Source organism: Macaca fascicularis, chromosome 8 (genome assembly GCF_037993035.2).
Source record: "Macaca fascicularis isolate 582-1 chromosome 8, T2T-MFA8v1.1".
NCBI classification, from domain to species: Eukaryota; Metazoa; Chordata; class Mammalia; order Primates; family Cercopithecidae; genus Macaca; species Macaca fascicularis.
The window spans coordinates 140,850,019-140,872,737 of NC_088382.1; the positions used below are offsets into that span (position 1 = coordinate 140,850,019).

The window sequence follows — 22,719 nt, forward strand, 5'->3', positions numbered from 1 at the left end:
TTCTCCTGCCTCTGCCATCCCTGAGACAGCAAAACCAACCCCTCTTCTTCCTCCCCCTCCTCAGCCTATAGAACATGAAGACAAGGAGAATAAAGACCTTTATCATACTCCAGTTTCACTTAATGAGTAATAAATGTATTTTTTCTTCCTTACACTTTTCCTAATGTTTTTGTTTCTCTAACTTACTCTATTATAAGAATACAGTTTATAAGGTATATAACATATGGAATATGTGTTGACAGTTTATGTTGTCAGTAAGACTTCCAATCAACAGTAGGCTATTAACAGTTAAGTTTTGGGGAATTAAAATTCATACATGAATTTTCAACTGTTGGGAGTGGGTTGGCACCTCAGCCCCCATATTGTGGGGTCAACTGTAGTCATTAAAAGTCTCCATTCTATTATGTTGGGAAGCGAATTGGCTTGCTCTAAAATGGGTAAAATATACTAAGGATTGCACAGAATTGAAGGTGAATGCACCTCTTTTTGAGCAGGGTTTGTGGTTAACGAAAACTGTATGGGACAGATCTTTGGTAGGTATAGGAGAAATATTGTATTTGCTGATTATTATTATTAGTTATTATTACTTCTTAATTTTTTAAAACAAGGTCTCACTCTGTCACTCAGGCTATATTGCAGTGGTTTGATCACTGCTCTCTATAACCTCGACCTCCTGGGCTCAAGTGTTCCTCCCACCTCAGCCTCCTGAGTAGCTGGGACTACAGAAGTGCACCACCATGTCCAGTTATTTTTTTTAAATTTTGCGTAAAGACAGGGATCCCACTATATTGCACAGGCTGGTCTCAAACTCCTGGGCTCAAGTGATCCTCTTGCTTCGGCATCCCAAATTGTTGGGATTATAGATGTGAGCCACTGCTCTTGGCTATTATTACTTTTAAAAAGTGTAAGTTGTACTACAGACAGCAAACTTTGATTCATTTGGGTTAACTTTTGGCATATTTCAAGATGACAACATTCAAGGAAAATAAATGCCTTGAGGTGTCTTACTTCCAACTTTCAGGTTTTAGATACCAACGGGCTACAACATGACTTTCAAATTCTTATATCTAGCCCAGACTTCCTCTCAAAGCTTACACTCACATGTTCATTTGCTAAAACCTAACAGTCTCACTAAATTTCTCCGTTTCTTAATTTAATCCATCAGCATCCCCTATAGGTTTTACTTCCTGAAAATATCTTAAATATTACTTCATATTAATTTAAAAATGAATCTGGCTAAAGTCCTTGATGTAGTTTCTCTCCAACTTATTACTAAAAACATATATTTAAAAAAGACTAAAATTGTCAACAGCATCAAATATTTAAACTTAAAATTACTGGAATCCAATGCACTTTTAACAAATCACCATAAATTTGAAAAATAGAAACAAATAATTTTCAACAAATTTCAATGTAGCCAGTGGAAACATATCAAATTTACTTTTTGGAAAATATAGTAGGAAATCCTACCCAATTTTTGGTCTATAGATCTGAAATACAAGGTCTGAACTAAAAGAAAATGGAGCCAATATCTCTCTTTTACTAAGTTTTTCTGTTGAAAGCAGTCACCATGTCTTTGTCCACAGCTAGTTCTCTTTCATATATACGGAGCATATTATACTTGGAATTATTTAATATCTGATTTTTTTCTAAAGTGGCAGATAAAATTGCATGTATTTACCATGTACAACATGATGTTTTGAAGTACAAATACTTTGTGGAATGGTTAAATTACCTAATTAACATATACATGTCTTCATATAGCTATTTTTGTGCTGAGAACATTTAAACATCTACTCTCTTTGCATTTTTCAAGAATACAATATGTCTTCATTAATTATAGTCAACCTGTTGTTCAATAGATCTCTTGAACTTATTCCTCCTACCAAACTATCATTATTTTGACAAATTCTTAAGTAGAGTATGGCCTTCAGGACAGGGTTACATCTATTGTGTTCATCCTGATGTTTTTAACTTCTGGAAGAGAACCTAGGAGATAAGAGGTACTCGATATTGCTTTGGTTTTGGACTACAACTATTTTGTCTTCTGTAAAACAACTATGGTATATTAAAAAGGATAATTGGCAGTAATGTACTATATTTGGAAAGTAAACACTTCATTTGGGATAAAAAAAAAAAAAAGAAATTGTTAGCAGGCTGTTTTGTGACTTTTTTCCCCACTGTAGTCCATTGATTCAGAGAACAATAAATCAGATGGTGGGGATAGAAAAAGCTCCCATTGTTGAGCAGACCTACAGATGACTTTGGAGCTGTAAATCTCAATTTCTTCTTTGAGAATGGTGTTTAACCATCACTCAAATGAACAGTACCTGGAAACTAAAGCTGGTGAACACCACGTGTACAGATATACACTATAGGGCCTCACGTTTCTCATCATATTTGAAAGTGAATAAATTCGAAAATAAGTATGACGCCTACTACAGAACAAATGAAAAACAAAACAAAGCAAAAAATTATTTTGAACACAGGAGATTTTCATAACTATATATGTTATTTTTATAGGAATCAGAAGTAAATGTTAGAATACTAAATAATGTTTTAGTAGAACCCAAGAAATTAGGATTACTATAAAATAAAAGTAGAAAGTGTTAAGCGAAAACAAGTTGAAATGCAAAGACAGCAGGCTTGGAAGACGAGAAGGTTAGGAGAAATAGAAAGGACTATAAAGAAATAAAAAGTTCAATAACAGAATTAAAATTACTAATAAAGGTAGTAGAGGAAAATCCAGTAAAGTGGCAACTTGATAAGGGACCAGAATTAGTGGGGGAAAACCTTGAGCAACTCTACCAAAATGCAAGGGAAAGGTAATTATCATAAGAGGACAAAATGACAGCTATAGAGGAGAAAAACAAATATGCCACAATGATGTTACTTTTCATAAAAACTGATTTTATAGGCCAGGCATGGTGGCTCACACCTGTAATCCCAGGACTTTGGGAGGCTGAGGTGGGCAGATGACAAGGTCAGGAGTTCGAGACCAGCCTTGCCAATATGGGGAAACCCTGTCTCTACTAAAAATACAAAAATTAACTGGGTGTGGTGGCGGGCACCTGTAGTCCCAGCTACTCGGGAGGCTGAGGCAGAATGGCTTGAACCCAGAAGGCAGAGGTTGCCGTGAGCCGAGATTGCACCACTGCACTCCAGCATGGATGACAGAGTGAGATTCTGTCTCAAAAAAAAAAAATTTTTGATTTTATAAATATGATCTGTATGAAAAATATCCTAAATGATTTCTTAGGAAAATTAGCATGCTTATTATAAGGGTGTGTCTTAAAAGATGTTAAACCGTTTAAAGAAATATTTTAATATGAATATCAATAACATAAAAATTTATGAAAACATAAAAATTTAATAAATCCAACTCAGTAGCTAGTAACTATTATTAAAAATAAAAGTAAAACCAGGCAGAGAGGTTCACTATTATAGAATAACTGGAAGAAAACCCAAGAAATCACAAATTTCATGGAGAGTCTGAATATGGCTATTAAAAAAATTACATAGTCTTGCCATGAGTGCCTTGAATAACTATTTATGATGAATTTACAAACATATGCACATTGATCAGAAATTTCACCTTTCTCCTAAAGATAAAAATTCAATCAGGAATTATTTTGTTTATTCAGTTCTTACACAAATATTTATCAATAACCCATTGTTTACTAGGTATTGTACTGGGTTCCAGGTACCATAAAAATGATCAAAACAGCCCTTTATTCTGCCATCTTTGAGTCTGGAGTCTAATGCAGCATATTATTAACAAATAAGACATCACAAAACAGCCTGTTAAATGTGGTTGAGGTAGAGGGACCTGTTGGGCCCCAGAGGAGAGGTACTTCATCAAATCCTCTGGTCTCAGGGAGTGAGGGGATTACTCCAGGCTATGGTCATCACTGGTATGGGCATAGGAAAAACTCTCATTGTTGATCAGACCTACAGATGACTTTGAAGCTGTAAATCTCAATTTCTTCTTTGAGAATGGTAACTAACCATCACCCAAATTAATACCATCTAGAAACTAAGGTTGGTGAACACTTAGTGGATACAGTATAGAGACACAGATTAGATAAATCTCAGCACATTTGAAAGAGAATAAAATGGAAAATAAGCATGAAATCTACTACAGGACAAGCAAAACAGAAACAAAAACACATCATCCTGAACACTCAGAAGATCTTTCTCCAAAAGCCAGAGGAGCTAGGACTTCTTTGTGTGTAGTCCTTAGAATAAAAGGAGAATAAGAAAAGACATCAAGAGAAACCAGCTTGAAGAGATAGACTACTTTAAGTTGTTGGATAGGTTTCCAAGTTTATCTTGGACTTTCTCGAATGCAAGATTCAAAACAAACTTGTGAATTTCTTTGTTCTTACATTTTGCAACTCACAGTAGCACACTGGGTTTGTTAAAAGCAACGTACCTTTCTAAACCCTTTCTGTTTGCCAGGTACTTTACATATTTTATTTCATTTCTTCAGAAATTTCATGAGATAGTCATGATTATCTTCATAAAGTGAAAACTATGAGGCACAGATAAATATATTAACCTGTGAAAGTTTAAATAGGAAGTGGTACAGTGGGAATTCAGATATCTACTGGACTGGGAGATCATGAGAAGACGATTAGGAAGATGATGAAGAGCATCACCATCATCATTGTTACAATAGTAACTAATACTTACTAAGTACCAGGCACTAGTTTTAGCAAGTTACATCAATTTATTTGCACAAAATTACCAGGAGTGTTTTTGTTTTATAGATGAGGAAACTGAAGCTTAAAGATACATTAAAAGAAAAACTTTAGACAAATTAAATGTAACAGAGTTTAATTAGCCAAAGAACAATTCATGAATTGGGCAGTCTCCCAAGCCAGAATAGGTTCAGAGAGACTCTGGCATTGCTGCTTGGTTGAAGACGATTTCTGGACAGTAAAAGATCAATGGTGCACAGAAAACATAAGTGAGGTACAGAAACAACCAGATTGTTTACAATTTGGCATTTGCTTTATTTGAACACAATGTAAATAGTTGGCAACCTTTGATTGGCCAAACCTCAGTGATAGGCACAAGAGTAGGTTACAGTCTGTTTACACATATTCAGTAAGGTTACAGTTCATCATGTATGGAGAAACTTTTAGGCTGAACTTCAAATATGTAAGGAGGCAGCTTCAGACTAAATTTAACAGATTTAGTGAATCTGGGCATAATTCAGAACGCTCAGTCAAATTTTGCTTATCTTCTTCAGTTTCAAAATTTAGTGACATACATGCTTATTATTCTGCATGGGTTGCCCTTCCTGGCTCATCACCTGAGTTTCATTAAATTTTACACATACTGTACTTTAAACTGCAGCTCAGGCATCATCTGCTTTAGAAACTATTCCTTGATCCCTTCCACTCCCAGCCCCCATGTGATTAGATACTGCTATTCTGGGTTCCATTACAATGTGTGTGTATCTTCATCTCCCCACTCCACATTTGGTTTTATCTGTATCTGTGATTCTACAACTCCCAATCTTCCATGAACTCATTGAGGAGAAAGTGTGCACTATTCCGTTTGGGGCCCTAACTACTTTTTACAATACTTGAGACACTGAGTTTTCCAAGATGCACAACTTACTGACAGCTGAGCTGAATGATTGGAAATAACTAACAATTAATTCTTTTTCCTCCCTAAATAGTTAAAGGACTTTTTTTTCTTTATAGTTGGAAAGTAAAAAGAATCACAACTTGTGTTAAAGGACTAATATCATTTCATTGATATTGCCTATGGGTACTTTTCATATGCAAGCTACAGATTTTTTCTTTAGCCTAGGAAAGGTCTTTACCATTACAATCTTATTATTGTAGTTATTTACTTTAGTCTTTCATGTCGTTTGTGTTCTATTATAAATTTTATCTTGGCTTCATTTACAAATTTGAATTTGGGGACATTTACCAGCCTGTTCTTTCCTGTAGTCCAAACTAATGTTATGATTTCCATTGGGTTTCTTAATAATGGCCAATTAGCTTTTTGCATCTCTTTAGCTTTAACTGATATGAAATACTTTTCTTTTTGTGACTGGAACGCTTTCATTTTAAAGATTCTAAGTCCTTTTTTTTTTTTTTTTTTTTGAGATGGAGTCTTGCTCTGTTGTCCAGGCTGAAGCACAGAGGTGTGATCTCGGCTCACTGCAACCTCTGCCTTCCAGGCTCAAGCAATTCTCCTGCCTTAGCCTCCCAAGTAGCTGGGAGTAGAGGCATAAGCCACCCTGCCTGACTAATTTTTTTTGTATTTTTAGTAGAGATGGGGTTTCACCCTATTGGTCAGGCTGGTCTCGAACTCCTAACCTCAGGTGATCCACCTGCCTTGGCCTCCCAAAGTGCTGGGATTACAGGTGTGAGCCACCACACCTGGACCCTATCTTGATAAGAAAATTAATTTCAGAATGTGAAAAGTTCCTTTTGTTTCTCTTACTTACTCCTTTTTGAATCTTCTGAACTGTAGTATCTATCCTTGTGTTCCTGACTTCTCTTTGTCTTGCGTCATGCTTCCAAGAGGGCTCTGTATTTTCTGTGAGTGGGTGCATGGTGACCTTCTCTCAGAGACTGCAAATGTTCCTGTTTGTAATTTCTAGCACCTTTTTTCTTCAGATGTGGCAAATTATTGGCATATTGGCATTTTCTTTGATCCAGTTTTTACATTATTGTATGGCAATCACCCAATGTTTTCAGCATGTGGATGTCACTCTTCTTAAATTTCTAGTAAAAATAACATTTTTTTCTAGTAAAATTAACAGTCTTATTGGTCATTTTATTTCAGTTCTGGCATTTCCTGTATTTCATTTATATAGAAAAGTTACACATTAATTTTATAATCAAATTAATGAAATAGCTGAATATAATTAATTTATAATTTTCTTTATTCTCAGAGTTTTACAAATAACATATGTTGTTCATATAATCAGGGAAAAAGTTATGATATTCACTCATATTACTGATAGGGAACCTGTCCTCAGATGACTACCTCAGGTAGGCAAAGAGCAGATTAAACTAATACAAATATACAGTCATGCCTCATGCAATCGACATGTTCTGAGAAATACATAGTTAGGTGATTTTGTCATTGTGTGAACATCACAAAGTGTATTTATACAAATCTAGGTGGCATAGTCTACTAGACACTTAGGATACATGGTATAGCTTATGCTCTGAGGTTACAAACCCATACATCCTGTTATGGTAGTAAACACTGTAGGCAATTATAACACAATGGTAAGTATTTGTGTATCTAAACGTAGAAAAGGTACAATAAAAATACAGTATAAGAAATTTAAAATGGCACATCTTCATAGGGCATTTACCATAAATGGAGCTTGCAGGACTGGAAGTTGCTCTGAGTAAGTCAATGAGTGAACAGTGAGTGAATGTGAAGGCCTAGGACATTACTGTCCACTACTGTAGACTTTATTAACACAGGACATTTCAACTGCACTACATCTATACAAAAATTTCTTAGCTTACCAACCTTAGTTTATAATATTTTTTAAGTATAAAAATTGATTATTTTTAACTTTTAGACTCTTTTGTAATAATATTTAGCTTAAACCACAGACACATTGTATGACTGTACAAAAATTTTATTTCTTTATATTTTTATTCTATAAAAATACACTAAATTTAAAATAAAATTTAAAACCTTTTTACTATTTTTAATTTTTTTTTAAACTTTTTTGTTAAAAACTAAGACACAAGCACACACCTTAGCCTAGATCTACACAGGGTCAGGATTATCCATGTCACTGTCTTTACCTCCACATCTTGTCCCACTGGAAGATCTGTGGGGACAATAACTTGCATGGATCTGTCATGTATGACCACAATGCCTTCTTCTGGAATACTTCCTGAAGGATTTGCCTGAGCTTGACTTACAGTTCACTTTTTAAAAATAAGTAGAAGGAGGCCAGGCATGGTGGCTCACACCTGTAATCCCAGTTCTTTGGGAGGCCGAGGTGGGCAGATCACAAGGTCAGGAGATTGAGACCATCCTGGCTAACACAGTGAAACTCCATCTCTACTAAAAACACACAAAAAATTAGCCAGGCATGGTGGCGAGTACCTGTAGTCCTAATACTTGAGAGGCTGAGGCAGGAGAATGGCATGAACCTGGGAGGTGGAGCTTGCAGTGAGCCGAGATCGCACCACTGCACTCCAGCCTGGGCGACAGAGTGAGACTCACTCTGTCTCAAAAACAAACAAACAAACAAACAAACAAATGGAAGAACATACCATGCTCATGGATAGGAAGAATCAATATTGTGAAAATGGCCATACGGCCCAAGGTGATTTATAGATTCAATGCCATTCCCATCAAGCTACCAATGACTTTCTTCACAGAATTGGAAAAAACTGCTTTAAAGTTCATATGGAACCAAAAAAGAGCCCACATCTCCAAGACAATCCTAAGTCAAAAGAACAAAGCTGGAGGCATCACGCTACCTGACTTCAAACTATACTACAAGGCTACAGTAACCAAAACAGCATGGTACTGGTACCAAAACAGAGATATAGACCAATGGAACAGAACAGAGCCCTCAGAAATAATACCACACATCTACAGCCATCTGATCTTTGACAAACCTGAGAAAAACAAGAAATGGGGAAAGGATTCCCTATTTAATAAATGGTGCTGGGAAAATTGGCTAGCCATAAGTAGAAAGCTGAAACTGGATCCTTTCCTTACTCCTTATATGAAAATTAATTCAAGATGGATTAGAGACTTAAATGTTAGACCTAAAACCATAAAAACCCTAGAAGAAAACCTAGGTAATACCATTCAGGACAGAGGCATGGGCAAAGACTTCATATCTAAAACACCAAAAGCAACAGCAACAAAAGCCAAAATTGACAAATGGGATCTAATTAAAGAGCTTCTGCACAGCAAAAGAAACTACCATCAGAGTGAACAGGCAACCTACAGAATGGGAGAAAATTTTTGCAATCTACTCATCTGACAAAGGGCTAATATCCAGAACCTACAAAGAACTCAATCAAATTTACAAGGAAAAAACAAACAACCCCATCAAAAAGTGGGCAAAGGATATGAACAGACATTTCTCAAAAGAAGACATGCATACAACCAACAGATACATGAAAAAATGCTCATCATCACTGGCCATCAGAGAAATGCAAATCAAAACCACAATGAGATACCATCTAACACCAGTTAGAATGGCGATCATTAAAAAGTCAGAAAACAACAGGTGCTGGAGAGGATGTGGAGAAATAGGAACACTTTTACACTGTTGGTGGGATTGTAAACTAGTTCAACCATTGTGGAAAACAGTATGGCTATTCCTCAAGGATCTAGAACTAGAAATACCATATGACCCAGCCATCGCATTACTGGGTATATACCCAAAGGATTATAAATCATGCTGCTATAAAGACACATGCACACGTATGTTTATTGCAGCACTATTCACAATAGCAAAGACTTGGAATCAACCCAAATGTCCATCAGTGACAGACTGGATTAAGAAAATGTGGCACATATACACCATGGAATACTATGCAGCCATAAAAAAGGATGAGTTCGTGTCCTTTGTAGGGACATGGATGAAGCTGAAAACCATCATTCTTAGCAAACTATCACAAGAACAGAAAACCAAACACCTCATGTTCTCACTCATAGGTGGGAACTGAACAATGAGATCACTTGGACTCTGGAAGGGGAACTTCACACACCGGGGCCTATTATGGGGAGGGGAGAGGGGGGAGGGACGGCATTGGGAGTTATACCTGATGTAAATGACGAGTTGATGGGTGCTGACGAGTTGACGGGTGCAGCACACCAACATGGCACAAGTATACATATGAAAAAAACCTGCACGTTGTGCACATGTACCCTAGAACTTAAAGTATAATAAAAAAAAAAAAAAGAAAACGTTAAGTAGAAGGAGTACATTCTGAGATAAAGATAAAAGGTATAATGAATACAGAAACCAGTAACATAGTCATTTATTGTCATTATCAAGTATTATGTTCTGTACATAATTGTATGCACTCTACTTTTATAAGACTGGCAGTGCAGTAGATTTGTTTACACCAGCATTATCAAGAACACCTGGATAATGCATTGTGCTATGATGTTAAGATGGCTACGATGTCATCAGGTGATAGGAATTTATCAGTTTCTTTATAATGTCATGGGGCTACCATAGTATGTAGTATAATCTTCTCAGTCCATCATTGATCAGTCATTATGCAGCACAGGACTGTATTTGTGTTATCTGTCCATCTCTCAGTTTATTTTTTGTATCAACCATTAGAATGTGAACTTCATAGAGAAAGGATTTTGCCTGTCCTTATCATTGTATCACAGAATCTACACAAGTACTTGACACACAGTAGGTGCTCACAAAGTTCTAAATAAATGCATAAAGGAATAATGAGAGTCTGGATTAAGAGCCCTGTAAAAAAGAAGGTGACTTTATAGTGACATGAAGTTTAAGCCAATATTTTTAGACTAGGAGGATCCAAGGCTTCAGCCTCAGTCTGTCAATCTGTCATTGCCAGGTCCCTCCTGGGGGCCTCTCAGGGGTAGTAGACTGCCTCCTCTAGAGTCCTTCTCTGAGGCTTTTTCCTGGTATCACTTGACAGACTTTGCCTACCTTGAACTTCTTTCTGATTCTGTTATCAGCCCATTCATGACACCTGGTTTCTTCCTGTCCTGGATGAATTTCTGTTCCTGACCTGGTCATGACTTGAATTTAACTTTCATTTTTATCTACTGGTTGCCTTGTTTTAGCGTCCATGGAGGGACTGTGATTCCGGTAATGAAAATTTGTATTTTCTGATGAGTGTGAGGACATTAATGAAAATGTTAACCATTATTGTATTTGGGCTGATGTATTGGACATTTTTTTTCTTCTTCTGTATTTATGACTCATGGATATTTTCCAGATTTGTTGTGCTGAATATAATCCACACATATAATGGAAAGGTAAATGTTTTAACAATACTGCATGATGTCTGACTTAGAACTACATGGCATGCTACTCCACTTATAATACATCATATGGTATCCCTTGTTCCAAAGTATACAACATGAGTAAAACTTGAGGCACAGAAAGGCAACAAAAAGTCTTTGTTCGTTTCTGGCCTTTTATACTCTATGGTCACTTTACTATCTCTCCTATCATACTCATCTCAAGTACTTTGGAAAGTTCCCAAGGAATACCTAATGCTCTGAGTATAAGAATTGGGTTTGCTACTTGCTGAATTTGCTGTTCTTCTTCTCTGCCCCACCTCCCTGTGGTAAGGTTTACTGCCCAGGGACATGACCAAGGGCATGGAGGCAAGTCTTGGGATCTTCCACCTCTACTGAAGTCATCATCTTGCCTTGCTCTGGAAACTGTTGAATCTGCCTCTGTTACTTGTTCTCCCAATGGCCCATGCTAGTTTCTTTCTCTTTTTACTTGCAACTCTTTCTATTTTTAAAAATTTATTTATTTATTTTTGTAGAGACAGGGTCTCACTCTATTGCCCAGGCTGGTCTCAAACTCCTGGACTCATATGATCCTCCTGCTTCAACTTCTCAAAGTGCTGGGATTACAGGTGTGAGCCACCATGCCAGGCCTTTCTCTCTCGACATTACAGTGAGTTCATAAGAGCAAACCTATTGGACATGTTTGAACATTTCCTGAGCTGTAGTCACAATTACTACAATGCTTGTCACTACCTCATTGTCAGTGCCTGCATTGGAGCAGATGTGAGTGCTCCAGATCTCTTTTCCCTTCAGACAAATTACATACCAAGACGCTTCTTTGTCCTTCATGCAAATGTTTCCCTGTCAAGTCTCCCCTGCAATTCTTGAGCTGTCTACAAGCATGTCTGGATTTTAAGGTTAATATTCCATGGGCTGCCAAGCTGGAAATCTGCCACACAAACAACTGTGCTTAATTTGATTGATGGAATTTATTGTGGGTATACCTCTTGTTTTGCATATTTTTTATTCTTGGAAGACCAGGACAAGACATTGCACCAGTATTGTTTTGTGACTCAGAGAGGACTCTGAGTAACCTTGGGGAAAAGGAGCACTTAGCTGTTTTGCTTACATGCAGTGTGGTGTTTCTGTGGGAGCTTGCCAGCTTCACATGTACACCGTTTATCAATTAAATTCCTCAGCTCTCAGATGAACTTGATCTTAAGACAGTCTTGAATTGCCTTTTAGAGAAATGGGAAAACCAGGATTGGGGGGCATAGGAATTATGAATAGTGTTGATTTTGAATTTGTGAAAGATGGTTGATCTAATAATATCAATACTAGAAATAATGTTAACATTGATACTAATATTAGCTCTCAGATATTGAATACCTATGTTCTAGGCTCTTTGCTAATAAATTTATCTACATCGTCACATTTAATTTTTACTACATTTCTCTGAAGTAGAAATATGATCCTCATGTGACAAAAGATAAATCAAAATACTGGAGGGGTTAAACACCTTGCCAAACAATACATAACTTATATGTGGCAGAAAATGCTTTGTTTCTTTGTAAATCATATTCTTTTAAATCATTCTATGATTAATATAAAGATGGCAAATGTGTTCCCTGATATTGGTGAAACTGTACTCACAGCATCACTGAGTCTTAATTGTGGGCTCTTTATTCATTGGCAGGGACTCCAGGCTCTGTCTGTAAGTAAGATGATCAAGAAACCAGTTCCCGTGGCTTAAGGAAAACAAAATAGATCAAGGCTAGGACACTGGAGTGCTAAGCAAAAAAAAAATGAGGAAAAAACAAATTGAATTAATGGGGAAATTAATTCAAGGGATGAGAAAGTCTCCAGCTCAGATACAAAATAAGTGAATGTTCAGAACTCAACCAAGCATCTGAATACTGAACTTGGGGCAGTCTGTTGATGAGGCTGAATGTACAGTTAAAAAAAAGTTGCGGTGATTAGAATGACTAAGGAAGTGTTCCTGAGATGGGCCGGCAGAAATCTGTACACTTGGACGTGCTTCTTTTCTCCCAGGTCTGCAAAGCAGTCCAATAAACAACCTTAGCAGCCTGAGAGGTCAACTCACCTCTCATTGGGTCTGCAGAGTCAGTCCAAATCTACTACCTCTCATTATCCTTATTAGCTGTTCATCCTTGATTCAGAGCTTCTGGAAGAAGATACCTCTTCAGTTTCACCAGGACAGATTTAGTTCTGAATATTCTCACGTCTCTTGGCTTTAACAGAAAGAAATACCTTCTAGAATGTCTTAATTATCTTTGCACAACAGAAGCCAGACCAGTGAAAGCACGTACAACAAAGCAAACTCATCTCACTCTCTAAGGAGAGAGGACTGGTTATACTGGTAAATACCTCTAGTTTTTAATGTTAATTGAGATTTCATGTACTTAGGTGAAATATAGATGAATTGTTAAACCTATCTTATGAAACCCCAAGGTAAGGGACTAAGTCTAAGGAATAGAAATTTCTAGGAGATCAACTTTTCTCAGCTCAATGGGAAACATTACAGTAGTCAGAACTATCCAGATGTGAAACGAGCTCTATCAGGAGAAAAGCCATACACTGAAAAAATGACAGGTTGCTAGACACAACCTAACTGAGGCTAGATAAGCATTCGAAAGTTATGCTGGGGATGGAGCACCAATATCATATGGGAGATTGGATTTAAATTCCTGTATTGATTAGTTATTGCTCTATAACAAATCATTACAAAATTCAATAACTTAAGGCAATTTGTATGTTTAGCTCACATTGTCTGTGGGACATTTAAGTGATTCTTTAAGTCTTGGTTGAGCTCCCTCATGTGTTTGCAGTCAGCTGATCTAGGTCAGGGAGGCTTTACTAAGGTAGATTGGGCTCTTCCATAAATTGAGGGGTGGATGACAATTGTCTGGTTGAGAATGGCAATGGCTGGGACAAATCGGTGCTCTTCTATGAGGTCTCTCATTTTGCAGCAGGCTCTCCTGGTGTTGTTCATGTAGTAGTAGTAGGGATCCAAAAGAACAACACGCTCACAGCCTCTTGAGACCTGTGCTTGGAACTGACATTTTTACTATATCCTGCAAGGCGGTCAAGATTCCAAGAGTGAGGTAAGAATGACTCTGCCCTCTTAATTAGGAGGAATTGCAAACATTAATTGCAAACAATGTGAATACTAGCAGAGAGAAAAATGTTGGCCACTCCTTTGTATTTGACCGCAATCCTCCTTCCATTCCAAGAGTGGTGATTGTAGATTTGTGGGCCTATCTTAGTCATTTTATAAACAGGCTATGATTTTTATTTAGTTTTTATTCTATTAATATATAGCCTGTTTATAACTAAAGGATTAATGATTCCTTATAGTGGAAATCTACAGATATCAGTTATAGTTCTTTGCATAATATATAAAAATAATTAAAATTTTGTCCTGTCTTTCTTTTACAGGATTTTTTTCTTTTTACTTTAAATTCTGAGATATATGTGCAGAACACACAGGTTTGTTACATTGGCATAAATGTGCCATGGTGGTTCGCTGCACCCATCAGCCTGTCATCTACGTTAGGTATTTCTCCTATTACTGTCCCTCCTCTCGCCTCCCACCCCCAGAGAGCCCCCAGTGTGTGATGCTCCCTTCCCTGTGCCCATGTGTACTCATTGTTCAACTCCTACTTATGAGTGAGAATATGCAGTGTTTGGTTTTCTATTCCTGTGTTAGCTTGCTGAGAATGATGGTTTCCAGCATCATCCATGACCCTGCAAAGGCTACGAACTCATCCTTTTTATGGCTGCATAGTATTCCATGGTGTATATGTGACACATTTTTTCTATCCAGTCTATCATTGATGGGCATTTGGGTTGGTTCCAAATCTTTGTTATTGTGAACAGTGCTGCAGTAAATAAACGTGTGCATGTGTCTTTATAGTAGAATGATTTATAATCCTGTGGGCATATATCCAGTAATGGGATTGCTGGGTCAAATGGTATTTCTGGTTCTAGATCCTTTAGGAATTGCCACACTGTCTTCCACAATGGTTGAAATAATTTACACTCCCACCAACAGTGTAAATGCATTCCTATTTCTCCACATCTTCTCCAGCATCTGTTGTTTCCTGATTTTTTAATGGTCACCATTCTAACTGGTGTGAGATGGTGTCTCATTGTGGTTTTGATTTGCATTTGTCTAATGATCAGTGATTATGAGCTTTTTTTCATATGTTTGTTGGATGCATAAATGTCTTCTTTTTTGAGAAGAGTCTGTTCATATCCTTCACCCACTTTTTGATGGGGTTGTTTGGTTTTTTTTTCATGTAAATTTGTTTAAGTTCCTTGTAGATTCTGAACATTAGCCTTTTATCAGATGGATAGATTTCAAAAAATTTCTCCCATTCTGTAGGTTGCCCATTCACTCTGATGATAGTTTTGTTTGCTGTGCGGAAGCTCTTTAGTTCAATTAGATCCCATTTGTCAGTTTTCGCTTTTGTTGCCATTGCTTTTGGTGTTTTAGTAATGAAGTCTTTGCCCATGCCTATGTCCTGAATGGTATTGCCTAGGTTTTTTCCCAAGGTTTTTATGGTTTTAGGTCTTGCAGTTAAATTTAAACCATCTTGAGTTAATTTTTGTATAAGGTGTAAGGGACGGGTCCAGTTTCAGTTTTCTGCATATGACTAGCCAGTTTTCCCAACACCATTTATTAAATAAGAAATATTTTCCCCATTTGTTTCTCGTGTCAGGCTTGTCAAAGAACAGATGGTTGTAGAGGTGTGGCATTATTTCTGAGACCTCTGTTGTGTTCCATTGGTCTATATATCTGTTTTGGTACCACTGCCATGCTGTTTTGGATAGTGTAGCCTTGTAGTATAGTTTTAAGTCAGGTAGTGTGATGCCTCCAAAATAGACCACTTGCCAGACTAACAAAGAAAAAAAGAGAAGAATCAAATAAACACAGTAAAAAATGATAAAGAGGATATCACCACTGATCCCACAGAAATACAAACTACCATCAGAGAATACTATAAACACTTCTACATAAATAAACTAGAAAATCTAGAAGTGAATAAATTCCTGGACACAAACACCCTCCCAAGACTAAACCAGGAAGAAGTTACATCCCTGAATAGACCAATAACAAGTTCTGAAATTGAGGCAGTAATTAATAGCCTACCAACGAAAAAAAGCACAGGACCAGATGGATTCACAGTTGAATTCTACCAGAGGTACAAAGAGGAGCTGGTACCATTTCTTCTGAAACTATTCCAAACAATAGAAAAAGAGAGACTCCTCCCTAAATCATTTTATGAAGCCAGCATCATTCTGATACCAAAACCTGGCAGAGACACACAAAAAAAAAAAAAAAAAAAAAAAAAAGAAAAGAAAAATTTTAGGCCAATATCCCTGATGAACATCTATGCAAAAATCCTCAATAAAATACTGGTAAGCCAAATCCAGCAGCACATCAAAAAGCCTACCCACCACGATCAAGTCGACTTTATCCCTGGGATGCAAGGCTGGTTCGATGTACACAAATCAATAAATGTAATCCATCACGTAAACAGAACCAATGACAAAAACCACATGATTATCTCAATAGATGCAGAAAAGGCCTTCAGTAAAATTCAACACCCCTTCATGCTAAAAACTCTCAATAAACTAGGTATTGATGGAATGTATCTCAAAATAATAAGAGCTATTTATGATAAATCCACAGCCAATATCATACTGAATGGTCAAAAGCTGGAAGCACTCCCTTTGCAAACCGGCACAAGACAAGGATGTCCCCTTTCACCACTCCTATTCAACATAGTATTGGAAATTCTGGCCAGGGCCATCAGGCAAGATAAAGAAATAAACCATATTCGAATAGGAAGAGAGGAAGTCAAGTAGTCTCTGTTTGCAGATGACATGATTGTATATTTAGAAAACCCCATTGTCTCAGCCCCAAATCTCCTTAAGCTGATAAGTAACTTCAACTAAGTCTCAGGATACAAAATCAATGTGCAAAAATCACAAGCATTCCTATACACCAATAATAGACAAATAGAGAGCCAAATCATGACTGAACTTCCATTCACAATTACTACAAAGAGAATAAATACCTAGGAAAACAACTTACAAGGGATGTGAAAGACCTCTTCAAGGAGAACTACAAACCACTGCTCAAGGAAACAAGAGAGAACAGAAAGAAATGGAAAAACATTCCATGCTCATGGGTAAGAAGAATCAGTATCATGAAAATGGCCATATTGCCCAAAGTAATTTGCAGATTCAATGCTATCCCCATCAAGCTACCATTGACTTTCTTCACAGAATTAGAAAAATCTACTTTGAATTTCATATGGAACCATAATAAGCCATATAGCCAGGACAATCTTTTACAGGATTCTTACATCAATAATCAAATCAACTACCCAACAACATTAGTATTTGTACCACTATATTCAAAACTTATAAATACTTGATTATATATGACCTATGCAACCAACTTTAGTGGTATTTGTACCACTAAATTCAAAGCTTATAAACACTTGATTATATATGACCCATGCAACTAACTTTTGAGGCAGGTAGGGCATTCATTTAACAGAGGAAAAACTAGGGCTCAAAGGGCTTATGGAAATTGCACAGTGTCACCTAGTGACATGCTCCTGAGATCAATGTCTTAGACTCTTTTTCACAGTTCTTAAGTCTTTTCCTGGGAAGATGTTAGTTTTCAGCAGAGATGTTTCCTGTCTCATACCATTAGGAGGCCATTTTACTTTAATAAGAAATAAAATCTTGCTTTACGTCCTGAGTTCATGTTCCTTTCCAAAGTAAATAATATGTTCAAAGGTGTAGGAAGATGAAGTTCTTATAAATTAAATCATAATATTAGTTTTCTGTTCTGCCTTTCTTATCTTATATGTTCAATTTAGCACATTTCAAGAATACGTAATCTTTAGCAAGTATCCACTTATGGCCTTAGGCAATTCTAGACATTTTTACATGTATTATCTGATACTTCATAAACACTCCATGTAATTATAATATTATATAGTAAAATAATGATAATACTATGGAAAGTAAGGTTCAGAGGGAATAAATGGCCTATAAGGTAACACCGTTCACCAGGGGTAAACCCAGCAATTAAAACTTACTTTCACTCTAAATCTTATATTTAAAAACCTCTTTTATTATCTTATTTCCTTGAATGTATAATAAAATTTTACATCTTGATGGCATTTTGGTGTTCCTTGAATTACTGTTATTTTATAACTTCAGGTTTTTATTACAAAAGGATTGGCAACAAATGATGGCCAATGTAAAATTTCTTTCCCTACTTTACAATTAGAGATAGTGGGATAGAGCTTGGTCAGTTGACTTGTTCAAAGTCCCATGGCTATTTGTGGCAGAGCTTGGACATAAAATCAGATCTGTTAAATCCTAAGATGGGTTTTCTTTCCAATTATCTCTTAATGTCTCCAGATACTAGGAATTCTGCCTCTTATTTGTTCACTTTAGGTTTGCAATGCTCATTTCTTTGTTTTCCTCTTTAGACACTGAAATATTTAATCAAAATAATACAACAATAGGAACTAAGTTTGACATTAGGAAACATGCATTCAAATCACAACTCTGCTACATTTTTTAATATTATTTTTTTCTTTTTCAACTTTTATTCTAGGTTCAAAGGATACATGTGCAGATTTGTTACATGGGTAAATTACATGTCACGGGGGTTTGGTGTAGAAATGATTTTGTCACCCAGGTAGTGAGCATAGTACCTAATAGGTAGTTTTTTGACCCTTATCCTTGTGCCACCCTCCACCCTCAAGTAGGCCCCCAGTGTCTACTGTTTCCCTCTTTATGTCCATTTGTATTTAATGTTCAGCTCACACTCATAAGAATATGTGATATTTGGTTTTCTGTTCCTGTATTAATTTGCTTAGAATAATGGCCTTTGGCTGCATTCATGTTGCTGCAAAGAATGTGATTTTGTTCATTTTTATGGCTGTGTAGTATTCCATGCTGTATTTGTATCACATTTTCTTTATCTACTCCATCATTGATGGGCCTCTATGTTAATTCCATGTCTTTGCTATTGTGAATAATGCTACAATGAACATACAAGTGAATACGCCTTTTCAGTAGAATGATTTATTTTTGTTTTGGTATATTCCCAGTAACGGGATTGCTAGATCAAATGGTAGTTCTGTTTTAAATTTTACGAGAAATCTCCAACTGGTTTTCACAGTGGCTAAACTAATTTACATTCCCAGCAATAGTATATAAGCATTCCCTTTCCTTCATAACCTTTTCCAACATCTGTTTTTCTTTGACTTTTTAATAATAGTCATTCTGACTGGTGTGAGATGATATCTCATTGTGATTTTGATATGTATTTCTCTAAAGGTTAGTGATGCTGAGCATTTTTTAAATATACTTGTTGGCCATGTGCATGCCTTCTTTTGAGAAGTGTCTTTTCATGTTTTTTTGCCCATTTTAATGAGGATGTATGTTTTTACCTTGTTGATTTGTTTGAATTCCTTATAGATTTTGGATATTAGGCCTTTGTTAAATCCATTGTTTGCAAATATTTTCTCCCACCCTGTAGGTTGTCTGTTTACTCTATTGATTTCTGAGCTATTCAAATCAGAAAATGCTACTGAAGCTCTTTAGTTTAATTTGATCCTATTTGTCTTTTTTTGTTTTTGTTGCAATGGCTTTTGGAGGCTTTGTCATAAAATCTTTCCTAAGGCCTATGTCTGGAATGGTATTTCCTAGATTTTATTCTAGGTTTTTTATATTTTTAGGTTGTACATTTAATCTTTAATCCACCTTGAGTTGGCATTTATATATGTTGATTGGTAGCAGTACAGTTTCTATATTCTGCATATGCCCAGCCAGTTATCCCAGCACCATTTATTGAATAGGGAGTCCTTTCCACAATGCTTATAATTATTGATATTGTCAAACGTCAGTTGGTTATAGGTGTATGACTTTATTTCTGGGTTCCCTAACCTGTTTCATTGGTCTATATGTCTGTTTTTGTACAAATATCATGCTGTTTTAGTTACTGTAGGCTTGCTTGAAGTCAGATAATTTAATGCTTCTAGTTTTGCTCTTTTTGCTTAGGATTGCTGTGGCTATTCAGAATCTTTTTTGGTTCTATATGAATTTTATAAATTTTTTTTCTAATTCTGTAAGAGCTGATATTGGTAGTTTGAAAAGGATAGCATTAAATTTGTAAATTGCTTTGAGAAGTCTGGCCATTTTAACAATATGATTCTTTCTATCCATGAGTATGAAATGTTTTTCCATTTGTTTGTGTCATTTCTGATTTCTTTAAGCAGTATTTTTTCTTCTCATTGTAGAGCTCTTCACCTCCCTGGCTAACTATACTCTTACGTATTTTATTCTTTTTGTGGCTATTGTGAATGGGGTTGTGTTCTCTTTTTTGTTATTATTATTTTTTTGGAGGGGGGTGGTATTTTTGATTTGGCTCTCAGCTTGAATGTTATTGGTTTACAAAAATGCTACGGCTTTTCGTACATTGGTTTTGAGTCCTGAAATTTAACTGAAGTTGTTTTTCAGTTCTACGAGCCTTTGGGCAGAGACTATGGGGTTTTCTAGTTATAGAATTATATTGTCTGTGAAGAGAGATAGTTTGACTTCCTCTCTTTTGGATGCATTTTTTTTTTCTTTCTCTTGCCCAATTGCTCTGGCTAAAACTTCCGGTACTATGTTGTATAGCAGCGGTGATAGTGGGCATTATCTTGTTCTGGTTCCAAAAGGGAATGCTTCCAGCTTTTTCCCAGTCAGTATAATGTTGACTATGGATTTGTCATGGATGGCTCTTATTATTTTGATGTATATTCCATTGAAGTATAGAATAAACATTCTTCTCATCTGGCATATACTCTATGACTGGCTACATTCTTGGCAATAAAGCAATTCTCAAAAATTCCAAAAAAGCTGAAATTATATCAACCACACTCTTGGACCACAGTGTAATAAAAATAAATACCAATACCAAGAAGTTACCTCAAAGCCATACCATTACATGGAAATTAAACAACCTGCTGCTGAATGACTTTTGAGTAAAGAATGAAGTTAAGGAAGAAATAAAAAATTTCTTTGAAACTAATGAAAACAAAGATACACCATACCAGGATCTCTCAGAGAGAGCTAAAGCAGTGTTTAGAGGAAAGCTTACAGGGCTAAACACCTTCATCAAGAAATTAGAAAGATCTCAAATTAACAACTTAACATCATACCTAAAGTTACTAGATAAACAGGAGCAAACCAACCCAAAAGGTAACAAAAGAAAAGAGATAACCAAAATCAGATCCGAACTGAACAAAATTGAGATGTGAAAATCTACCCAAAATATTAATGAAACCTAAAGTTTGTTCTTTGGGAGAGTGAGTAAGTTTGACAGACTGCTAGATAAATTAATAGAGAATAAAGAAAGATGGTCCAAATAAATACAATCGTAAATGACAAAGATGACTTTACCACTGTGCCACCATTATACAAAAAACTCTCAGAGACTTTTAAAAACACCTCTATGCATGCAAACTAGAAAAACTAGAATGAATTTATTAATTCCTGGAAACTTACAATGTCACAAGATTGATCCAGAAAGAAATTTAAATACTGAGTAGACCAATAATGAGTTCAAAACCTGAATCAGCATAAAAACAAACAAACAAACAAAAAAACCATATCAACCAGGAAGATCCCTGGACCAGAAAGATTTGCATCCATGTTCTACCAGATGTGTAAAGAACAGTTCATACTAATGCTACTGAAATTATTTCAAAAAATTGAGGAGGAGAGACTCCTCCCTATCTCATTCTATGAGGCTAGCATCATTCTGACACCAAAACCTTGCAGAGACACACACAAAAATGAAAACTTAAGGGCAGCATTCCTGATGAACATAGATGCAAAAATCCTCAATAAAACACTAGCAAATAAAATCTGACAGCACATCCAAAGCTAATTGGCTATGAAGAAGTAGGTTTTTTTTTTTTTTTCTCCTGGGATGCAAGGTTGGTTCAACATAGCCCAAATGAATAAATATGCTTCTTCACATAAATATAACTAAAAACAGAAATCACATGATCATCTTAATAGATGCAGAAAAAGCTTTTGATAAAATTTAACATCTTTTCACGTTAAAAACTGTCAATAATTTGGGCATCAAAGGAACATTTCTTGATTATTTTAATTGGAAAAAACAGCATTGTTTATAATTTCTAGTTTTATGATATATATCTTATCTCTTCATTTGACATTAAATCAATTTTTTCTCATAAACCAATGGGCATTTTTCAATGAAATAATATGCATGCTTCTATACCTTCCTGCAAGAAGAAGATCAGCCAGAGAGGGCAGTAAAAACCTGTTTCAGTAGGAATGTTGCTTAGGAGAATAAACTAATAGAATATATTAATGAATTTGTGTTAGGTATTTACTTTCCTCTAAGGGTTTTACTGGTGGAGCAAAGTGTCTAATATGATAGATAAATGAGAAAGAAAATATCAATTTTGATGAATTTGAGGACGTACTCATTATTCCTTTTTTGTGAAATTCAATTAGATTGGTAAATTTCTCCTAATATAAATCCAGACCTTGTACACAGACAGAGAGTTGGGGATTGAGACACACACAGAGAGAGAGAGAGAGAGAGAGAGAAACAGAAGTAGGCCTACAGAACACTGTAAATCCATTAAAGGAGGGACA

General features: G+C 36.0%; 1 long non-coding RNA gene across 1 annotated transcript in view; it reads left to right on the forward strand.

Moving 5' to 3' along the window:
* Positions 1–22,719, forward strand: part of LOC107130697 (uncharacterized) — a 276,412-nt gene that overhangs the window by 142,398 nt on the left and 111,295 nt on the right. The gene's annotated exons all lie outside the window — the stretch shown is intronic.